Raw genomic sequence first — 7,429 nt, forward strand, 5'->3', positions numbered from 1 at the left:
GAGGTTTGTAACTTTGCAGGAAAGTGAGAGGGATACAGCCTTTTCTGTTCAACCATTCTTCCCAGTTCAGAGCTAGAGTGAACCCTACCATTACTTATTGTGATTTTCTTCAGTGGAGTCTTAAGCAAATTAAAAAAATACGAACTGAGGTATTATCTTCAGTTGATTGTTCAGCCATGTCTAACTCTTCCCACCTGGGATTTTCTTGGCAAAATTACTGGAGTGGTTTGCCATTTCCTTCTTCAGTTCATTTTATAGGTGAGGAAACTGACATAAACAGGGTTCAGTGACTTGCCCAAGGTCACACAGCTATTAAGTGTCTGAGGCCAAATTTGAACTCAGGAAAATAACCCTTCCTGATTCCAGGCCTGTCACTCTATCTGCTGCATCACATAGCTGCTCATGTGATAAACTCTATACATACATAGGCCAACACATGAAACAGATCCTATTCTCAAGGAGGTCACGATGTCTAATAGGGGATACACCATGTAAATAATTAAGTACAAACAAGATACATACAGGATAAATTGGAGATAAACAGAAGGAAGGCATTTGCATTAAGGTGAACTGGGAAAGCCTTCTTGTAGGAGGGGTTTTGGCTGGGACTTAAAGGAGGCCAGGGAGGTCAGGAGATGGAAAAAAGGAGGAAGAGGATTCTAGGTATAGGCTACAAATGATGAAAATCCCCAAAGTCAGAAAATGGAGTGTACTGTGCAAGGAACAACAGAGAGAAGACAGGAAAGAGGAGGAGACAAATTATGAAGGGCTTTGAAAAACGGAATATTTTATATGTGGTGAGGCCCCATGTGCTACAAGGGCTATCCAGCCTATAGCTTAGGAGCATTGCATGACTTGAAACCTGGTTCTTTGAAAAGACTAATAAGATGGATGGTTAATTAAAAAGAAGAGAGCAGGAAATCAAATCAACAAAATAAGTGAGCAAGGTAAAGTCACAACAAAATTAGAATAAAAAAGAATATTCAGAGCATATTATGCAGTTACATGCAAACAAAACTGAGAACATTAAAAAGAGGAGTACCTTCAAAACTAGAAAATATTCAAACTATCAGAAGGCCAAATAGAGCTCTTTCTTTCTTTCTTTCTTTTTTTGCAGGGCATTGAGGGTTAACACACAGCTAGTAAGTATCAAGTGCCTGAGGCTGGATTTGAATTCAGGTCCTCCTGAATCCAGGGCCAATGCTTTATCCACTGTACCATCTAGCTGTCCCCCAAATAGATATCATAAATAACCTAATCTATGAAAAGGAAATTAATCTAACTGTGAAGGAACCACCAAAGGAAAAAAAAAAATCTCCTGGTCCAGATGGATGCACAAGAGAATTCTATCAAACTTTTTTTTTTTTTTTGCGGGGCAATGGGGGTTAAGTGACTTGCCCAGGGTCACACAGCTAGTAAGTGTTAAGTGTCTGAGGCTGGATTTGAACTCAGGTACTCCTGAATCCAGGGCCAGCGCTTTAACCACTGTGCCATCTAGCTGCCCCTCTATCAAACTTTTAAAGAACAATCAGTGTTCATACTCCACAAATTATTCTCCAAAACCAAGAAAGAACACACCCTGTCAGAATTCTTTTATGAGATATAGTCCTAATACCTAAATAAGGGAAAGATAAAACACAGAAAGAAATCTATAGGCTAATATATATATATATACACACACACACATACATATATACACATACACACATATACATATACACACACACACATATATATATATATATAATTTTTTTTTTGCAGGGCAATGAGGGTTAAGTGACTTGCCCAGGATCACACAGCTAGTGTCAAGTGAAGTGCCTGAGGTTTGAACTGAGGTCCTCCTGAATCCAGGGCCAATGCTTTATCCACTGTGCCACCTAGCTGCTAATATAATTTTAATGAACTCAAAAATTTTAAACAGAATCCTATCAGACTATAGTGATTTGTCCAAGAAATTATTCACTCTGAACAAATGAGATTAATATCAGCAATGGAAAGATGTTTCAATATTAAGAAAACAATCAATGTGATTAATACATTAAAAACCAAAACATCCCAAAGCCACATGATCATTTTAACTGACACAAAAAAGCCTTCAACAAAGTACAACACTCTTTTATGTTAAAAACCCTATAAAATATAGACATAGAGGGGTCTTTTTTAATATCGTAAAAAGAACCTAACTAAAACCAAAATCAAGTATCATATGCAATGAGGATACACTAGAAGCTTTTCCAATAAATATGGGAAATATAGGAAGGAGTAGAAAAGGGTACATGCTCTGAAAGCTGCCCTCAAATATTTGAAAGGCTATCATGTGAAAAAATGACTAAATGCATTTTGTCTGACATCAGAGGTCATAATGAGGAGCAATGAATAGGTGGAAATTGCACAAAAGCAGAATAAGGCTTGATGTAAGGAAAATAGTTAGAGAGCTCCAAAGATGGAATAGGTTGCTTGAAAAAGTAGATTCTTTTCACTGGAGGTCATCTAAAGAAGTGAACTAGTAATTATCAGAAGTGTTGTAGAAGGCATTCTTATTCAGGAGCTGGTCAGATCATATGACCACTGAAGTTTTCCTTGAAGTAGGTTGAACCAAGAAAACTGTCAATGACACCAGAGCTCTAATCTTCCCAGTGATGACAATCACTACCCCTTCTGTCTCTTCCCAACTATGTTAAGGTGCTAAAAGAGTAAGTGGTTGTCTATGGCTCCTTTCAGCATTATGTAGTTTCCTTATTCTTATTTTTTAATGTTTATTTTTGTTTTGTCAGACAGTATGATTGAAACTCTTATTTTTTGGATTCACTTGATATATAGTAAATTTCTCCTCATCATCATAGTTATCTATTTTTAAAATGCATTTCTTGTAAGCAACAGATTGTAGGGTATTGCTTTCTTATTGCATCTGTCACTATTTTTCATTTTGTCGAATTGCTTAATCCCTTCACATTTAAAGTTATGAGAATTAGGTTTATATTTTCCTTCATCTAACTTTAATTTTTTAAAAAAATTATGATTGTGCATTTCAGTTACTTTTGTTGTTGTTCAGTCATTTCAGGTATATCTGACTCTTTGTGACCCTCACCTGCCATTTTGAGGGTTTTCTTGGCAAAAATATTGGAGTGGTCTGCTATTTCCTTCTTCAGCTCATTTTACAGATGAAGAACTGAGGCAAAAAAGGTTAAGTGATTTGCCCAGGGTCACACAGCTGTTGTCTGAGGCCAGATTTGATTTCAGAGAAATGAGTCTTCTTGACTCCAGGGCTGCCACTCTAACCACTGCACCATCTACATGTCCTTCAGTTACTTAATCTTTGTTTTTGCTTTTGGTCTTTTTTGGGGGGGGGGGGAATGAGGGTTAAGTGACTTATCCAGGGTCACACAGCTAGTAAGTGTCAAGTGTTTGAGGCCTGATTTGAACTTAGATCCTCCTGAATCCAGGGCTAGTGCTTTATCCACTGTGCCACCTAGCTGCCCCCTCAGTTACTTAATCTTTAATAAAGTGACCCTATTCCCATTAGCTCTCTTTCCTTCACTCCTGATCCCTTCCTTTCATTTGTTACCCCTTTCCCTTTGGGGTTTTGTTTATTAATTCTTTCCTATCTTGACTTTATCTGGTTATGGAATTCTTTCCTCACTGGCAGAGGCAGGGTATCCTCAGGTTCTGTCCATAATGTCCCAGGCCCACCTCTCTGCTGTTATCCATCATCCCTGCCTCATTATGTACATTTAGAAAGAAGGCTCTTACTGATATATCTGCTATCATTCTGTTTTCACTACTGTCTTTGGCTGATGCATCCATTCAATCTTGCTGCACTTCTATTGTTCGGGATGTTCAAGAGGTAAATAATCTTTTCAGTTCTTGTTTTCTTTCTAAGAATGCTTCAAATGCCTCTTTTTAAAATCAAACATCTTTCACTTTTCATTTATGGTTAAGTTCAGATTTGTAGAATAGGTGACCCTTAGCTACATCCTGAGCTCCCCTGCTCTTCAGAATACCCTATTCCATTCCTTTCTATATTTTATAGTGGGTTCTACTGTAGTCTTCAATTTCCCTTCCTTTGTATTTGAAGATCTTTCTCTGAGTCATTTGCAAAACTTGTTTCTTAATTGAGTTATTCAATTTAACTGCCATATGTTTTGGAGTTTGCAGCCTTGACTGTTTTCTGGAAGAAATCTGTAAATTCTTCCAATTAGTATTTGATTTTTGGTTCAGAGGTTCTAGGCAGTTCTCATTTATTATTTCCTGCATCATGGGGTGAAGGTTTTTTGACCTGTCATGTTCTTTCGGGAGACCTATGACCCTTGGGTTGTCTGTGCATCCTGTCTTTGAGATGGGAATGTTTTCCTTGCACAGTAAACATTTAATTTTTTTTTTTTTGGTGTGAGGCAATTGGGGTTAAGTGACTTGCCCAGGGTCACACAGCTAGTAAGTGTCAAGTGTCTGAGGCTGGATTTGAACTCAGGTCCTCCTGAATCCAGGGCCAGTGCTCTATCCACTGTGCCACCTAGCTGCCCCCATATTTTCTAATTTTATTGTTTTTTGCTTCTCTTCTGGATTGTCCTTCACTTCTGTTCATTTGCATCCCCAGTCTACTTAGTTCTCTGTTTCTTTGGTGAGACTCTGCAATGTAGATTTAATTTTTTTTTATTCTGCTCATTATTTTTACTGTGCAGGCCATACATTCTGCTCTCATAATTCTCATTTCTCTTTTGAATCACTCAGTAACAGCATGTTGTGATTCCATCTTCCCATTATAGTCCACAGGTTCCTCTGTCTTTTCAAGTGTTGGGTCATTTTCCTTTCTTTTGCTGAATTTCTTCATAGATGTTTGAACTCATTTACTAAATCTGGAGGTCATATTTCCTTCTTGTTAATGCTTTCACTGTTGATTTATCTGCCTGTATTCAAGCTCTTCACATTTTATTCTCCCTGAGATTTTTGTTAATTTCAGTCTTCTCTTCCCTCCCCTCCCTTATTTTCCACTGACTCTACCAAGGCCCCAAGCAAAGTTCTGCACCTGAATGGTTGCTGTCATACTGGTGTCTCTTGTAGTCTAAGCAAAACATTTCTGCAGCCTGGACCTGGGGTCTCTGTGGCATTGGAAGGGAGGTGGTGGAATGTGAGGTGGGGTTTTATTGCAAGCCCATGTGTTGGTCCTTGGGTCAATTAGTGCAGTGTTGTTGTGGGTATTGGGGGAGAGGTGTTGAGTGAGCTCAGGGTAGGTATCACTTCATCATTTTCTACCTTCTTTTGGAGTTTGAGTGTCCTGGATCATGGAGATAGCTGAAATTGCTTTATCTTTGGTGCATAATTCATATTTTGGAGAGGTCTGAGAGGTCATGGCGATCAGAGAAAACGTCTAATCCTTTGCCTTATTGCTCAACTTTTCAATGTGATATGCAGAACAGAACTTAATACTTCCTTTGTTGTTTTTTTTTTTAAATTAATTAATTTTTTAAAGAACTTAATACTTCTAATGTAGCCTATCCAGGGCAGTGGAATTATCATCTTTCTCATTATGGACATTTTTACTTTCTAAATGCAAGCTAAGATTGTACACCACCATTCCTGTGATCACAGCCTCATATTTCCCCATCTTTATTTTTGTTTTTGTTTTTTGAGTTACCAAATCCAGTTTATTAGTTACATGGGAGAAAATTATTTTCCTGTAAGTTCTCTTATCTCACTTCATCATCAGTGCCTCTCTTTTCATAGGCTTAAACAAACATCAATGTTACCTGCTACACGATGTCATAACAATGTCCCACCAGCTGCTTTCCTTGTTTTTCTCCATCTTTAAAATCAGGGGCTTGAATTAGAGGCTTTCTAAGTTCCTTCTAGGACCCCATATCACATGATTTAATCATACCAGATCTGTTGTCCACTAAAAACCACACATCTAGGCATAATTCCCTCATCCTCTATATGTGAAATTGAGCTTTAAAACCTAAATGAAAGATCTTACTTGATTCTATCAAATTTCATCTTATTAAATGGAGACCTTCATATTAGCTACTTTTGGGGGGAGACAATCAGGGTTAAGTGACTTGCCCAGGGTCATACAGCTAGTGTGATAAAATAATGGGATTTAGCAGAAACTCAAAAGCCCACCTGGAGATTAATCTAAACTGATTGAATTAAGTGAGAGTGATTGACTGCTGATTAGCCTACTTCAAGTTAACTAGATTGTAATCACACCTGGCTAGCCCTTAAGAAGGTATTGTTCTCAGAAGCTAACTCAACTTGAAACCACCTTCAAGTCTAGTGAACAATGGATTTGGATGACGCTAACCAATCAGCTTGAAGTAGTGTGTAAGGACCACCCATGCTCTGGACCCATGCAAAGCTTCCACAATCAGTTTGCTGGGGAGTTCATGATTGAAGCAGGCTCGTGGTGGAGGACTTGAGGAAGAAACAGACCAGGCTGGAACTCTAGGCTAGATAGGCTTTTTCTTAACTTTCTGAACTCCATGGGAATACCTGTATGCTTTAATAAATGTTTAATGCCCAAAGACTGGTGCGGAAGCTTCTAATTTAAGGCGACCACAATTGAGATTTTAAACCTCACACTAGTAAGTGTCTGAGAGGTCAGATTTGAACTTAGGTCCTGCTGAATCCAGATCTAGTGCTCTAAATACTGTGTTACCTAGTTGCTCCCATGTTAGCTACTTTTAAAATTCACTCCTCCTTCTCTCCCCTTCCCATGATATTCCATCTCTCTATTTTCCAGACTGCTTTCTTCAGTCCAGGCCACTAGTTTCGGGTTGTTTGGTTTTTTCGTGTGTGAAGCAATTGGGGTTAAGTGACTTGCCCAGGGTCACACAACTAGTAAGTGTCAAGTGTCTGAGGTCAGATTTGAACACAGGTCCTCCTGAATCCAGGGCCAGTGCTCTATCCACTACACCACCTAGCTGCTCCCTAGTCCAGGCCACTAGTAAACCTTCCCTTCTCTGTAATCCAAAGAATAACCTCAGTTCAACAATGAAAACAAGCGCCTCTCTGCCACAAATAAAGGAAGTAAAAGAGAAAATCAGAAATGCAACCAAAACCAGAGTCACTCTGTGAAACCAGGAATGACCCTGGGAATAAGAGCAAGGGAGAGGAAGGAGAAAGTTGCTTACTTATGTCCTCTGATCCAGATAACACAAAAGGCAGTAGCCAAAAGATAGGCCAGTTGAATGACCAGGCAGGCAACACTAGGCTGAGGTCACAGCGGCCAGTGTTGTTTAGTCATTTTTCAGTTACATCTGATTCTTTGTGACCGCATTTGGGGTTTTCTTGGAAAAGATACTGAAGGGGTTTGCCATCTTCTTTTCAAGCTCATTTTATAGGGAAAGAACTGAGGCGAACAGGATTAAGTGACATACTCAGGGTCACACAGCTAGTTAGTGTCTGAGGCTGGATTTGAACTCAGGTCCTTCTA

The sequence above is a fragment of the Dromiciops gliroides genome, chromosome 4, assembly GCF_019393635.1.
Source record: "Dromiciops gliroides isolate mDroGli1 chromosome 4, mDroGli1.pri, whole genome shotgun sequence".
NCBI lineage: Eukaryota > Metazoa > Chordata > Mammalia > Microbiotheria > Microbiotheriidae > Dromiciops > Dromiciops gliroides.